This window comes from Pholcus phalangioides, unplaced genomic scaffold, assembly GCF_987345545.1.
Source record: "Pholcus phalangioides strain wild (caught in Gottingen) unplaced genomic scaffold, Ppha-v1.0 ptg000015l_1, whole genome shotgun sequence".
NCBI lineage: Eukaryota > Metazoa > Arthropoda > Arachnida > Araneae > Pholcidae > Pholcus > Pholcus phalangioides.
The window spans coordinates 116864435-116879189 of record NW_028301608.1 but is presented as its reverse complement, the minus strand read 5'-3'; the positions used below and the strand labels follow the sequence as shown (position 1 = coordinate 116879189).

The window sequence follows — 14755 nt, the reverse complement described above, 5'->3', positions numbered from 1 at the left end:
ATAATAATATAAATAACTTTTATGATAACAATATAAATAATTATGTAAATTTGGTAGGTCATTTCAGTTCTAATTAAAGATTTTAAAAAAATAAAAAAATACTGTTTTTCATAAAAGACAGCACTTAAATTATCCAACCTAGTACTTTGGGTTAAAACTATTCACATTTTAATAATCAAGAGAAGTGCTGTTCATCAACTCCAACTACACGATTTGATATTAATGTTTCAAGACACTTTAGACTAAACTTTATGTTTTATAGGTTGTCTGATCAAAAACTGTTACATAGTCCAATTTAAGTGCAGCTTGTGTGTAAAAAACATTGACAGGCAGAAAAATGTTATTGTGAAACATTTTAAGGATAATGTAACAATCTAAATCGCTTCAATAGATTTTGGTGAATTTTTATTGCTGGAATAAATAACATCTTTCAGGATATGCTTGAAATATATATTTTACTAGCCATAATACCCGGCGCTGCCAGCGTTTCCCTCAAAATGAGGCTTTTTGGATCACTCTCTTTCTTTGAGGGACATACAAACCATGTCCAAGTTAACCAATATGGCAACCTCCTGCACAACTAATTAAAAAAACAAATCTAGATTTAAAGAAACGTAGAAATAAATATTTTCCTCCCTTTTTTAAGGAGCGCTAGGTATTTTGATTCCCCCCCCCCCTGAACTTGAAGTTACTCATCTGCCTGTTTCGGCTGCCAAAAATGCTTAGTTAAAGCTGTGGAATTTATTTGATGTACTTTATGGGCCCATAATTAATTTTAAAAAAACCTAAACTATATGAATTTATGCAGTTGAATATTAAGACAATACAGAGACATTAATTTTCATTTTTGTGCTTGAGAAGATATAAATAAAAAGTTTAAATCAATGTTATTGCATGAATATCCAACTCAAAAGTAGGTTTGGCTAATTAATTTGTATTTAATTTTCTGGGCTTCATATATATTCCTAAGCGAACTCAATATTTCAAAAATCGAGAATTCAATTTTTTAAAGTATTAATGTGGCAGAACACCCCACTAAATTTCCACATTTCCACAGTAAAATCGGCAATTTTAACACAGATTTCTATGGGGATCATCCTTTGCCTGATCCTCAAAGTGATGCTGATTCTGACGTCTATTCAAAAAGCCTTATTACTGGGAGGGTTGAAAAAGTGGCAAACTGTTATAAAGGCATAAACTATTATATATATACTGGCAGCATTAAAGAAGTGACTGTTGAGACCAAAAACCATTGTTGCCAACAGTTTTTTTGCCCATTTCGGGCATTTTCCCTGCACTGACAAATTTTTAAAGTAGCCTATCATTCAAGTTGGGTCCCATTTGGCGACGATCTATCTAAAATTGTAGATTTGCATAGAGAACATACATACACATATACAGAAAATCAATTATATATATATATATATATTTGTGCACATCAAGGCAGAAAAAAAAACTCCCCAAAGGACACAGAAAATCTAAAATCTATAACAACATATATAGCCTACAGGGTATTGTATAGCACCAGGGCTTGACAAATTCCATTGCCCTGTCACCTTGAAATTCAAATCGCACCAAAAAATGTGACGTGTGATTAAAAGACAACAGAAAAGTTTTTTAATTTATGTAGGACATGTCTATTCCCTAAAACCAAATGTTTTGCATTGTTCTGCAACATGCTCTCGGCTGACTGGAAATGTTTTGCAGTAAGAACTACCATATATAAGTGCTTTCTACACTTCTCTTAAAATTCTTCAAATGGTGTGGTGAAAGTTTATAAATGTGTAAAATCTGACAAATGCATTGCATAAAATGCAAAAATTATTGAACAATAGTGGATGGTAAATGAGTTTAACAATATAATTGTGGATAATCTTTTCAGAATGAAATCTTTAATGATATCACACAAATTCTTTTATGAAAAAACAAAAATATATAATAACTAATGCATAAGCCATTCTTAGCTATTCGTCTGATATTTTTTGCATAGTTTTGCACAAAGTCCCCAGGCTAGAATTTTTGACAGGCCTTAAAATTTGCAGTGCAAAAAATATGAAAGAAAAACAAAGGTTCATATCCGGAACCCTGTCCACCTTCCCCATGTGGAGTCCATTGTTTTGTGAATTTGTAGAAGAGAGTATGTTTATTAGTTTGTTCAATATTGGCTCACATTTTTCTCACAGGTTAATGAAAGTTACTCCAAATCGATTACATCAACTCATTCAACGTAACAAAGGCCTGACTTAGACATGAGGAAAGGGGAAGCATAGACATCATAACCTGGAGTTGCAGAGTAATCATGCCCTCCTTCAGTAATGCATCAATACACAGTGGATCCTGCTTATAATGTTCCCTCTTAGAACATTTTCCAGCTTAGTACAACTTATTTTCTCATGTTCTCATTCCTCTTTCTTTCCCCAATAATCGTCTATGTTTCCTGTTTGAAATGTTTTCTCCACTTACCATGTTTTGTTCATGACAGTTTTTAAGAAACATTATGAGCTGGATCCACTGTATATGATGAAGAGGGAGAGTATCTTGGCAATAAAATGTACTAAATACTGCAAAAATCCAAATAATTAACCTATTTTGAGAATGTGGAAGATGAGCTTGTTGGCCATTAGCTTCATCGTTACCTTGGATTATCGAAAGGATTAAATTGTTCTTAGGAATATAGCTCTTCATGATGATCTAGTGATCCTGATCAGTAGGCGCCCTCTATATCCTAATGAAAAGAGAGGGCACACATTCACCTCCTCTGAATATGCTACTACTGAACCACACATGTAACTTGTCCATATTCCTCTATGGAACATGATTGAATGTGCGTGTTTGTGTTGTGAACCTAACACAACGTTATGTTATGCAAGGCCGTAGTGGGGGAGGGATTGGGGGGTCTGGGCTCCCCCCCCCCGAAATATGAGAAAATGACTGGAAAAAATGGGAAAAATTGCAAAATCAATTGCCAAAGTAAAAATGTTTGACTGAATCGTGTGGGTTGGGGTCCTGTGGTTCTTAACTTCAAGGCACGAATATAAGCCGATCTTCCTGTTAAAAACAAGACTTTAGTCTCTGTGAAACAAAAGTATAAATTTGGAGTATAAAAGTATAAACTATCACATGCAAGAAGCCTGACAGCCCCAACCTTGGAACCTCAGAATAAGCTTTATTATTGTTTTTGTTTCCTACAGCAAAAAAATGCCTATAAAACATCTTGGCGTTGGGTCTACTAATAATCCAGGCCTAGGTGTTTCTGGTTCCACTCACAAGTCCCCCATAGGCACTAGAACCAAGGGGCTGAGGCCATTTGAGCCACTCCCAAATAATTTCTGGGAGAACAATGCACCCTCTCTTTCTCACTTCTGTGCACACACTGAAGTCCTGTATATATGGAATGACCAACAACTTTAAGCTAACCCAATGTTTTCTTCATGTCTGCACCTCTGCGAATCCCTCTCTCAAGGTAGCCATCGTTGAACTTTGATATGTCTCTAATGAATAAAAATTTCTTTGATGCACATGTTAAAACAAGTTCAATGATGGCTACCTTGAGGGAGGGATTCGCAAGAGGTGCAGACATGAAGAAAACATTGGGTTAGCTTAAAGTTGTTGGTCATTCCATATATACAGGACTCAAGTGTGTACACAGAAATGAGAGAGAGGGGGGCTTCCGGGATAAGTGGTGTTTTTCGAGGCCTACCTGGTAAATTTTAAGAAATTTCAACTAGATCTTATTTTTGATGTCCTTATTGGCCTCCATGGCTGGATGGTGTGTTATTTTGTTGACAGGCTTACTGGGCTAGTTTTAACATGTGCATCAAAGAAATTTCTATTAATTAGAGATATATCAAAGTCCAATAAGCCAGTCAACGAAATAACACATGGAAACATGGTTCAAATTTCAACCAATTTGATCTATGTTGATCCATCCAGTCATGGAGGCCAATAAAAACATCAAAAATAAGATCTGGTTGAAATTTTTTATAATTTACCAGGTAGGCCTCAAAAACCACTTGTCCCGGGAGCCCATATGTTCTTAAGAAGGCCCTACTTGCCCACCCTCTGGGTTGCTCACTGACCTGGTCTTTTGCTCTCTGGGGCCCTTCTTTTGATCACTTGCGCTCTAGGTTGCTCTTTTGTTCACTCATGTGCTTGCAAGCTCTCTAGGTCAATTAACGACCCGGTCTCTTTCTCTCTAGGTCACTCGTTTGATCACTAACATGTTAGCACATTGTTTTGATCACTCACATACTTGAACACACGAACCTGGCCAGAAGTGGATTAAGGTTGGTTGAGGCCCCGGCCACAGAAGAAAATATCAGCCCCCCCCCCCCTTCAATTAGGAAAAAATTTTAAGTTGAGGTTTTCGAGGCCCTTCAGAAGTTGTCTGGACCTGGTCCAGTATCTCTAAGTCATTGTTTTCGTTCCTCACTGACCTGGTCCCTTTCTCTCTAGGTCACTCACATGCTTGGAAACTCTACAGCTCACTCACTGACCTGTTCTATTGCCTGACCTACCGCCTGTAGGTTACACGAATTTTCTCACTTTTCTCCCATTTTACCATTTTTTTCCTGACAACTCATTCGCCTCCCCTCCGAATTTACCGCCCTGGGCTACTGCCCGCTATACCCTGATCCCTGCGCACGCCCTTTAATCCCATAAATCCAAAACAACCTGAACATTTTCTCTTTCTCCGTATAGGGCGCCTATTCCCACATGGAAGAGGCTGACAGGGCTCTAGCCCAGGTCCCCCCCCCCCCCCAGGGCTCAAATCCAACACATTTTGGTGTTGTTTTCCAACATAATAAATTCACTATAAAAGCTTATCCATGAAATGTCTCAGCTTGGGGACCCGCCAAAAAATCTTGCATAGGGATCCCTCTCCATTGGAGGGGGGAGGACGGGGGGGTCGATGGATACATGTATAAATCATGTGACCAGAAACAATGTTGTGAAATTTTAACGTGAAAACAGCGCCGTAGAAGAGGATGATGGTGATCGACTTACCCGCACAGAGATGGTGGCAGCGAACATCCTCGCGTTTACTCCACTGAAGAAAGATCGTCCTCGATCATCCTCTTTGTACTCTCGGACTGTGTTATGGTTACTCCACTGGGATTTATTTATCTTGTCCGTGCGGATCCACAGAGTCGATGTCGATCGGTTCGACGACGAATATTATCCCTCTTTATGTGTTTCAAATGGACATTAACTGCACAAACACACGCAACAAAACACCACTTCAATCAAATTCATCTCGTCTGCTCGTTTTGTGGCAGGCGGGGAAGCTGCGCGGCACTAGATGGCGCGCGTGTATCATCAATTTTGGGAAAGAGAGAGGATCGAAGTTGGCGAAAAACCCTTTACTGAATTGTCGCCAATTTTTCTTTTTTAGCCAACCAGGAAACGGGGAAAAAATTATAATTATCGCCGATACAAATTTAAAAAGATGGAGGGAAAAAAAGTATGTTTTTTTTAACGAGAGGAAGTTGAATGAGAAAGTCCTTCCCACTTTGAATTGAATGAGACTTGGTAATTATTAAGCGAGTACATGGCCACAACCATGGCCCCACAAGGGTGGGCTGACAGGGCTCGAACCCTGGGGCCCGGGACGATTTTCATTATTTTCTGTTTTTCCAAATTCATCCTAAAGGGACCCGTGAAAGTCTGGCCTTGGGGCCCACGAAAAATCTCAGCCTAGGGGTCCTTCTCCAGGATGTGGGGGGCCATGGCCACAACCACAACTACAGATGCTTGGTCAGCCGGGACAACCACACATTTTATCGACCCCCCCCCCCCCCCAGTAATGTTGAAGGTGAATTAAGAGGGTGAAATTTGTGCCCCTCTGGTCTTACGTCAAAGCCCACCAGACCCCTAGTTGCGGCCCTGGGCGTGGAACGGGTGAGGTGGCAAGAGCTGAATATATACGGTATGAGGAAATTTCTCTGTCCGGTAAAATACGGGATGATCCTGTAAAACTACACAACATAACGCCCCTCGTGACACATCCCTCTAGCTCCACGCTAGGACCATCTTGAGAGCATCATGCCCCCCCCCCCGGGCTAACGAATTTTTCTGAAGTCTCGCTAGGGAAATTTACATGCTTACTATGGAAAATTTTAACCAGATCTTATTTTTTGTGACGCCCCTCTGCTTTTGAGGCCTCCGGGCCGTGATCGGGTAGGCTTATGCGTTAAGAGGGCACTGCTTCGCGCGTGGTTCCCCCCCCCCCATTCGCTGCTGAAAATGTAGCGGGAGATGTCTACCCTCCTCTCCATTCACAGTGAAGGTGAAGACAGTGCCGTCTCAACGCATGGGCCCACCACGGCACAGTCCGGGGGGGGGGGCTCAAGAGAAGAGGAACCCTACAAAAATGGAATCTGGTTGAAATTTTCTAGAATTTACCTGGGAGAGCCGCAGAAAAATCATTTGGCCTGAGGCCCGCAATGATGGCCCTGGCTAAATATGTCTGCCCCTACTCCATTCACAACTGGAGATGCTTTCTGCCACTTCATTCGAAAGTGAAGATGTCTGCCTCCTCTTCATTCGCAGCTAAAGATGCCTGCCTTCACTTAGGTGCCGATCGAGACGGGATAGGCGCAATCACCCCTCCCAAGAGGTTCTGTCACGTATAATACGAGACGATCGAACGAACCTACACAGCGAGTCGCCCCTTCCGACACATCGCCCAGGATCCACGCCTGATAATAGGACCTTCACACAGAGGCGTCGAAATAAAGAAAACATGGGGGGGGGCAGGCCAGGGCCGTCTTAAGAGCATCACGGGCTTCCAAGCAAAGTAGTTTTCCCCCATGGAAAATTTACATGCTTATTCTCAAAAATTGCAATCAGATTGCATTTTTGTGAGGGATCCCCCCCCCCTCTCCCTTGAGGCCCCCGGGTGCCACTGGAGCCGACCAAAGAGAAGAAACAAATTTCACCAGCTAAACTCTTCTTCAACAGTATAAGAATGTGTGCTTGTCCCGGCTGACCAAGCATCTAGTTGTGGCCCTGTGTACGGGACTCATCCCCTATGCAGGAGAGAGAAGAAAGAATGGTGCGTTTCATTGTATGTACATTAATCATTGGGGGGGGGGGGTTCAAAAACCATGACCCGCAGGCCAAATGTGGCTCGCGACCTCAAACTTAAGATTTTGTAAAAAAAATTTGAATTAAGCAGCACACAACCAGATTCTGTAAGGGACAATTCGGTCAAGTGAACCCCGACACATTCCCAGACAGCATAAGTGACTCGCGGCACACTTCCAGATCAATTATGTGACACGCGGCATATTCCCAGACCACTTAAGTGACCCATGGCACATTAACAGATGAATTGAGTGACCTGGGGAACTGTTATAAATCCCTTGGTTTGCGGCTTATACCTCACTTACGTGGCCCACGGCACACTTCCTGACCACTTCAGTGACCCGCGACGAAATTTCAGACCACTAAAGTGACCCGTGGCATATATACAGACCAGTTAAGTGAATTGGGGGTACTGTTGTAGATCATTTAAGTAACCTGGGGTGCTGTTTCAGATCACTCAGATGTGGCCCGCGACACGTTTTCAAACGAATGCAGCGGCCCTCACTCTTCAAAAGGTTCAGCAGCACCCTTGCAGGAATGCCCTTACCAGACGTGGGGCCCAGCGCGAAAAAAATAGTGGGGTCAGACATGTCTTAATAATTTTGGGGCCACTCATATAGCCCCGATTTTCTGTCAGAAGAGGCATCCAAAAATCCATACATTGTTACAAAATATATAGGAATGCTGCAAAAATATCGATACACAAATATATTGACTCAATTAAATTAACAAAAACAATTAATATTTCGAACTGAAAGTTTGTGAAAGAAAGAATTCCTCAAACCAAATTAAAATTCGGACATAATGAAAGAAATTGTCTGAGAAATGATCAAAATTCGGAGACTCGATGAATCAAAAATGAGAAAGCAATTAACAGAAATAATTTCAGCGCCCGTGAAAATTCAGAATTTATGAAAGAAATCATTATTATCGCGAGTGCGGGGCAGAGGAATGTTCTACTCGAGAAGTGTTTGTACTGTATTTTTCTAGATATGTATTTGTTTTTGTTACGGTAATGGGATAAATCCGGTTACCATACATAATAACGAGTTAGTATGCATAATTGCCGAGTACATTTTTCTCACAGGTTAATGAAAGTTGTTTCAAATTGATTACATCAACTCATTCAACGTAGCAAAGGCGTGACTTAGACATGAGGAAAGGGGAAGCATAGACTAAAGATATAAGATATTATTCTTACTCTGTGAGGGGAAGCATAGGCATCATAACCTGGAGTTGCAGAGTAATCATGCCCTCCTTCAGTAATGCATCAATACGCAGTGGATCCTGCTTATAATGTTCCCTCTTAGAACATTTTCCAGCTTAGTACAACTTATTTTCTCATGTTCTCATCCCTCTTTCACCAATACTTGCCTATGTGTTTCCTGTTCGAAATGTTTTCTCCACTTACCATGTTTTGTTCATGACAGTTTTTGATAAACGTTATGAATGGGATCCACTGTATATGATGAAGAGGGAGATTATCTTGGCAATAAAATGTTAAAGTACTGCAAAAATCCAAATAATTAACCTAGTTTGAGAATGGGGAAGAAGTTTTGTATGTTTGATAAATTTCCCTAAATTTATCACTTTTACTAGCAATTATGCATAGTTACTCAAGCGTCGTTGGTGAATTTAATAAGCACTAAAAATATTATCACTTTTACCGGTTATTATGCGAAATACTAGCCCAGTGTCGCGTCGTTGGTAAACATGCTAAATCGTACTATATGATATGCTATACATGATAATCCATACATGTATTGTAGCATTATATCGGGGTACGATCGTAAAATTTGTTATATCGGGGTACGACCACATTCATCAGGCATGGATGGAGATACGGGGTTTGAGCGTGGGGGGGGGGGGGCAGCGTCATTAAAGGCAAAACCGACTCATTTAATTTATTTGAAAATATATGAGTTGACATCATCATCATGCCCCCCACAATTTTAAGCCATTTCCGCCTATGTCATCATGCCCGTAGCCAGAAATTTCGTTCGCAGGGGACTACTTTCATTTCGGGGGGGGGGTGGACCAAAGTGGTAGAACAATAGATTTGGCCATCATTTTCCCCCCCTTTTTCGGAAATTTTCTCACATTTCTGGACCAGACCCTCAAGTCCTCTCCCCCGCTTTTGCGGCCTTGATATTCATCACACATACTAGACTCACTTAGAATTTTTTTTACATAGTTATCAAATTCACAAATCACACTAGGGTGTATGTATTATGTATAATCACAGATATTTATCAGATGTACCAAAGACACTTGAGTACACACGCCAGGCGCCAGCACTGGAGATAACTCGTAAATATGGACGAATAGTCTATAACAGTGTTTCTCAAAGTGTGCGAAGCGGGTCCTTGGGGCGATGCCAACCTTTGTCAGGGTGCCTCGCGGAGAACTATAGATATTGATTTTTGCGCCTATTTACGCTTTTGGCTATTTTGCATAACCGCCTGTAAAAGTGATACTTTTTTTTTCAGTATTCATCATGTTTACCAATGACGCTTGGGTATTACGCATATTCGCCGGTAAAAGTGATAAATTTATCAAACTTACTAACACGATTGGTGCATAATACAACCAATTTATCACATTTAGCATAACATATTCCCCTCATTACAGGCATGCATTGGTTGGTATCCGCCCGCAGAAAAAGTCCTATTTTTCTTCGAAGCGTCACTATTGGAAAAAGTGAAAAATTGATCTCTGTGAAATCGGAAAGTTTGCTCCCGTCCCGGAGGCACGAGCACAAAAGATTCGATACATTGAATTTTTTTTTCTTCCCGAATCAATATTTCATTTTTTCTCGGAAATTCGTGAAGAAATTCGGAGAAAAATTGCTCTCCCCCCCCCCCCCCCGTTTTCATTTTTTGTCATCACTGCATTTTTCCCGGACGATGAAAAAACGCTTCTTTGAGAAGCGTCTATTCTCCGCGGTTTTTTTTTTTGTGAAATATTAAGCCAGCCTAATAGCCAGCCTTGTGCCTATTTACGCTTTGAAGTGGTTCTTTATAAGCGTGAGAGACAATATCTACTAAACTTGTTCTAGGGAGCCACAGATCAGCCATGAACTGGATAAGGGATCCGCGGGTGACAATTTGGGTGAGAATTTGTCTTTATCGTGTTCGACGAATGTCTTTACAAGTTCGAATTCCTTTTTACCATGGATCTTCAACCTGTGCCGTCTTAACGCATGGGCCTATTAGAGCACAGCCCCTGGGGCCCTATGATAATGAGATTTGGTTAAAATATTCAAGAGTAAGTATTTAAATTGATAGGTAGGTATTTCTAGCCTGTAGGGGCCACCCTAGAAAAATTACTTTAACCGGGGCCTATTATGCCCTTAAGACGGCCCTGTCTTTAGCCCAGAATTGTTTTTCCATCGTGGAACCAGTCACGAGATTATTCATTCCTCTATCAAAATAAAAATCATTACATGAAAAATTATCCATCATTACAGTCTCACGACTAATGTTTTTAAAAAATGTTCAGTTACTCAGCAAGTGCGGTACATTATATAAATTTTTGAGCCCCAAATTAATAGAGGGCCAGTGACGCAGGAGCCGTGCTCGAGCAACCATAGTATTTTTAAACAAGTTTTAGTACAACCCCAAGAATCAATCTCACTATAGAGAATTTCCTTCATAAAGCTCAAGCTGAGCACCCACTGGTCTGAATCACATCCGACGCCTATGTTACGTAAAGGGGGGGGGGTAGGGTGCCGATCCCTAAGATATCAGCTGCCTTATCCCCAGTGCCGTCTTAAGGCATGGGCCCACCCGACCCGGGCACGGCCGGGGGCCTCAAGCGAAGAGGGGCCTCACAAAAATAAGATCTGGTTGAAATTTTCGAGAATTCGTTCGGTAGGGCCTCAGAAAAATCAGTTGGCCCGGGGGCCCATGATACTCGTAAGACGGCCCTGCTTATCCCCTCTCTGGGATAAGGGATGGCCTTGCTGATGTGGAAATCGGGATGTAGTCGAGTGGTTGTAGCGCCAATCCCTACTACTGGGTGTACTCGTTCCGAATCGGCTTTGAGATCCCGTTATTGTAGCCTACTCGCGAGTGTGAGAAATAAAAATAAATAGGTCGTCCGGCAATAGATTATTTACCGGTACCCGATGTTTGCCGTCCCAAGGAACAATCTCGGAACGATTGCAGAAATAAGAAACACAAGCATATCATCATTACCGACAGGTGTTGCCGGAGGTAATGATAAGCCGCGTTCTTATCACACAGCATCCGATATCCGAAACGACTTCTATTTCTCTCTCACTCAAAATTTGAAAAAAAAAAGACCTATATGAGCAACTTCGTTTGATTATAATTCATAGAAATCATTCTCACGACAAAGAGACCCTTAAGTCAAATAAGGGACCAGTCAAATTATTGGGGAGACTTTCATTTGGCCGGTTGATGGTTCACCGAAAGCTACTACGAGCGATAGCAAGTAACAGATATGCGCAAAACCGAATACAAGCGATTTTTTTCTTGTATGTCTTGCGCGTACAAGCGAGTTACAGTGGACGTCTAGTCCAAGTCCAAAGTGCTGCGTCTTCGTGAAGGGACCGACCATTTGCTGGCCAATTCGGACATTGAATATGCTCCCCCCCCCCCCCTCTTCCCGTATGTAATGTTTAATTTTCAGCTGATGGTCTCAAGAGGACAGGGGCGTAGCCAGAAATTTCGTTCGGGGGGGGGACCACTTCATTTCGAGGGGGGACCAAAGTGACAGAACAATGGATTTGGCCATCTTTTTCCCTTTTTTCGGTCATTTTCTCACATTTCGGGGGGGGGGGGACAGACCCCCAAGTCCGTCCCCCCCCCGCTACGCCCTTGCAAGAGGAGACGCTCTAGTTCCGAATCAAGAGCTGAAATTGCAACGAGTTGCGCACCAAACTATTGCATGACCTCTTTACTCCAGAACAAAAACTGTGCAGTTAATTTTTTTTTTTTTTTTTTTTTTTTGTGATTTGTGTTTTGATTGGGCCATTGGAGTTAAGTACACATATGTGTACCTCAGGTATTAACATGAAAAAAATAATCATTAAAAACCATTCAAAACCGTAAAACCTGAGAGTCCACATGTGTGGACCTCTGGAACGAAGGGTGTAAAGCATGTGTATTCAAATATATTCAAGTGGCCCACAAAAGATTAAATAATCATTCAAGTGGCTCACGGCAGATTTCCAGATCACTAAAGTGACCCCAAGCACATTTCTAAATCACTTTGAGCGACCTGCGGCATACCTCCACATTTCCAGATAACTCCAGTGGCCCCACGTCACGTTTCGAAACTAACGAAGTGGCCCCGCATCCCCCAAAACATAAGCGTAAACTTGTATTCGGCCCATGAACCTGCGCCCCCCCCCAACATTTGCCAAAATATCCATAGTAGCCTACATAGGCGTACGCAGAATTTTCTCGAGGGGGTTTTCAGATTATTTTCCTTCTCGGGGGGTTTACGTTTTTTCCTGCAAAATAACAGCTTATTCCGGCCTTTTCTCGTTAAGTCGTTACGTGTACATTCTACATTTTTCCAACCCCGAATGAAGATACACAGCGTAACAATGCATTAGCAGTCATCGGTCAGCAACGTTTCATACAACGTACGCGACACACACCTCGAAAGCATTACTTACCATGACAATTATTTCCAAGTGGGGTGCTATAACATCGGTCAATCTTATCCTTTCGACTACATAAGTCGAGGTTCTGCATGCCTCGTACATCTGGCAGCAGGGCTTTTAGACGGGCCATCTTAAAAGCATCATTGCAGCGCAATTGGGACCCCAATAGTCCAACTATGGCTCTATCTATCTAAAGCATCATGGGCCCCCGGAATAATTGACTTTTCTGAGCCTTACCAGGCAAATTCCCAAAAAAATTCAACTACTTCTCATTCTTCTCTTGTTTTTCTCTCATTTTCTCTTCTTTTGAGGGCTCCCGGGACGCCCCATGCGTTAAGACGTCACTGCTCCTAGATTAAAGTCTTTAACGGACCCCCAGGAACGACTTTCCCGAGCCTCTGCATAGTTAATTTACAGTGTGAAAAAACAAGAAATGATAAAAATTGTCGATCGGGGGCCGGAGCCTCACCTTGACGGGTAAGACGCCTTCATATACGTGTATTAAGGAGTTCTACTGACGGGGGGACACGGGACACTGACGTACTCAGCCGAGATTATAGTGGATTTTTCTACAGCAAAATAACGATTTCCCCCCCCCCCCCTTTCTCTTTGGGAAGCCAAAAAAGAAAATCTGAAAACTAGCTACTGATCCGGGGACCTGCAGTTTTGGTTGATGCCCTAGGCGGACAAATCAACTACTTTTAGTGAACCCTCCCATCACCCCTCCGTATTAAATTCATATTATAAAAAAATATTAGATCGGTTTCCGGGCCTAGAGCCCTGTCAGCCTTGTCCTTGGGTTAGGTGCCACGCACAGGCACTGAAACCTATGGACTTAACCCCCCCCCCCAATAATTCATGAACATAAATACACACAATGATACCCTCTCGCACACCTCTCCCTCGCGTTTATCAACATATAAATTATATTTGCTCGACTTATGGCCCGCGGGCCGAATGTGGCCCTCGGAGTCATCTGATGTGGCCCGCGACCTCAAACCTAATTTTGTGAAAATTAACTATGCGGCGCATTTACAGATCAATTAAGTGACCGGCTGCCCAGTACCAGCTCGTTTAAACGGGACTTGGCACAATTACAGAGCACCTAGGCACAGTTCCATATCACTCAAGTGTCCCGCAGAAAATTGCAGATCGCTTAAATGACCCATTTCATTTCAATTAATCAAATTCAATTCGCTCAAATGACCCGTTGCAAATTTACAAATCACTCAAGTGACCCGTGACATAGTATTTACAGATTACTGACGTGTGGCAGACTGGCACACTTCGAGAGCATTTAAGCGGCCCGCGGTGCAGTTCTGTAGCACTCAAGTTACTCGTGGTCAAGTTCTAGACAACTCAAGTGGCCCGCGGCACATTTCCACATGATTTAAGTGATCCGCGGCACATTCCCTGAATAACGGTATATTTACTGATCGCTCAACTGGTCCACGGCACATTTCCACATGATTTAAGTGACCAGCGGCACATTCCCAATCACTTAAGTGGCTCACGGCATATTTCCACATGATTTAAGTGACCCGCGGCACATTCCCTGAATACTTAAGTGGCTCACGGTATATTTACTGATCGCTCAACTGGTCCACGGCACATTTCCACATGATTTAAGTGACCAGCGGCACATTCCCAATCCCGTAAGTGGCTCACGGCACATTCCCAATCACTTAAGTGGCTCACGGCACATTTACTGATCGCTCAACTGGTCCACGGCATATTTACAGATCACTTAGGTGGCCCGCACTTTCCAACTAAAGGCCCTTAGTTGGTTGAGCACCGTTGATATAAATTGTTTTCAAATGCAAAATTTCGTACCGTTGCTTGCCGACAGATGGCAGCACCAAACAATCAAAGTCACTCCGGGTAATGTTTTGTTTTATCGCAGTAGAATTTTTCTTCTGCTGAAATTGAACAATTTGTTCTTTTGATCAAGGAAACGCGGCAGAGTTCGATAGCTTTTATGTTCATCAGGAGGAAGAATTGCGTGTGTGTGTGTCGTGGCCTCGTTTT

General features: G+C 42.2%; 1 protein-coding gene across 1 annotated transcript in view; it reads right to left on the bottom strand.

Annotated features, from left to right (window-relative positions):
* Positions 1 to 5313, bottom strand: part of LOC149077701 (hexosaminidase D-like) — a 59823-nt gene extending 54510 nt beyond the window's left edge. The window contains exon 1 of the mRNA XM_089245286.1: positions 5008 to 5313. The gene's annotated coding sequence lies outside the window, so the exon portion shown is untranslated. The remainder of the gene's footprint in view (positions 1 to 5007) is intronic.
* Positions 5314 to 14755: the final 9442 nt, after the last annotated feature.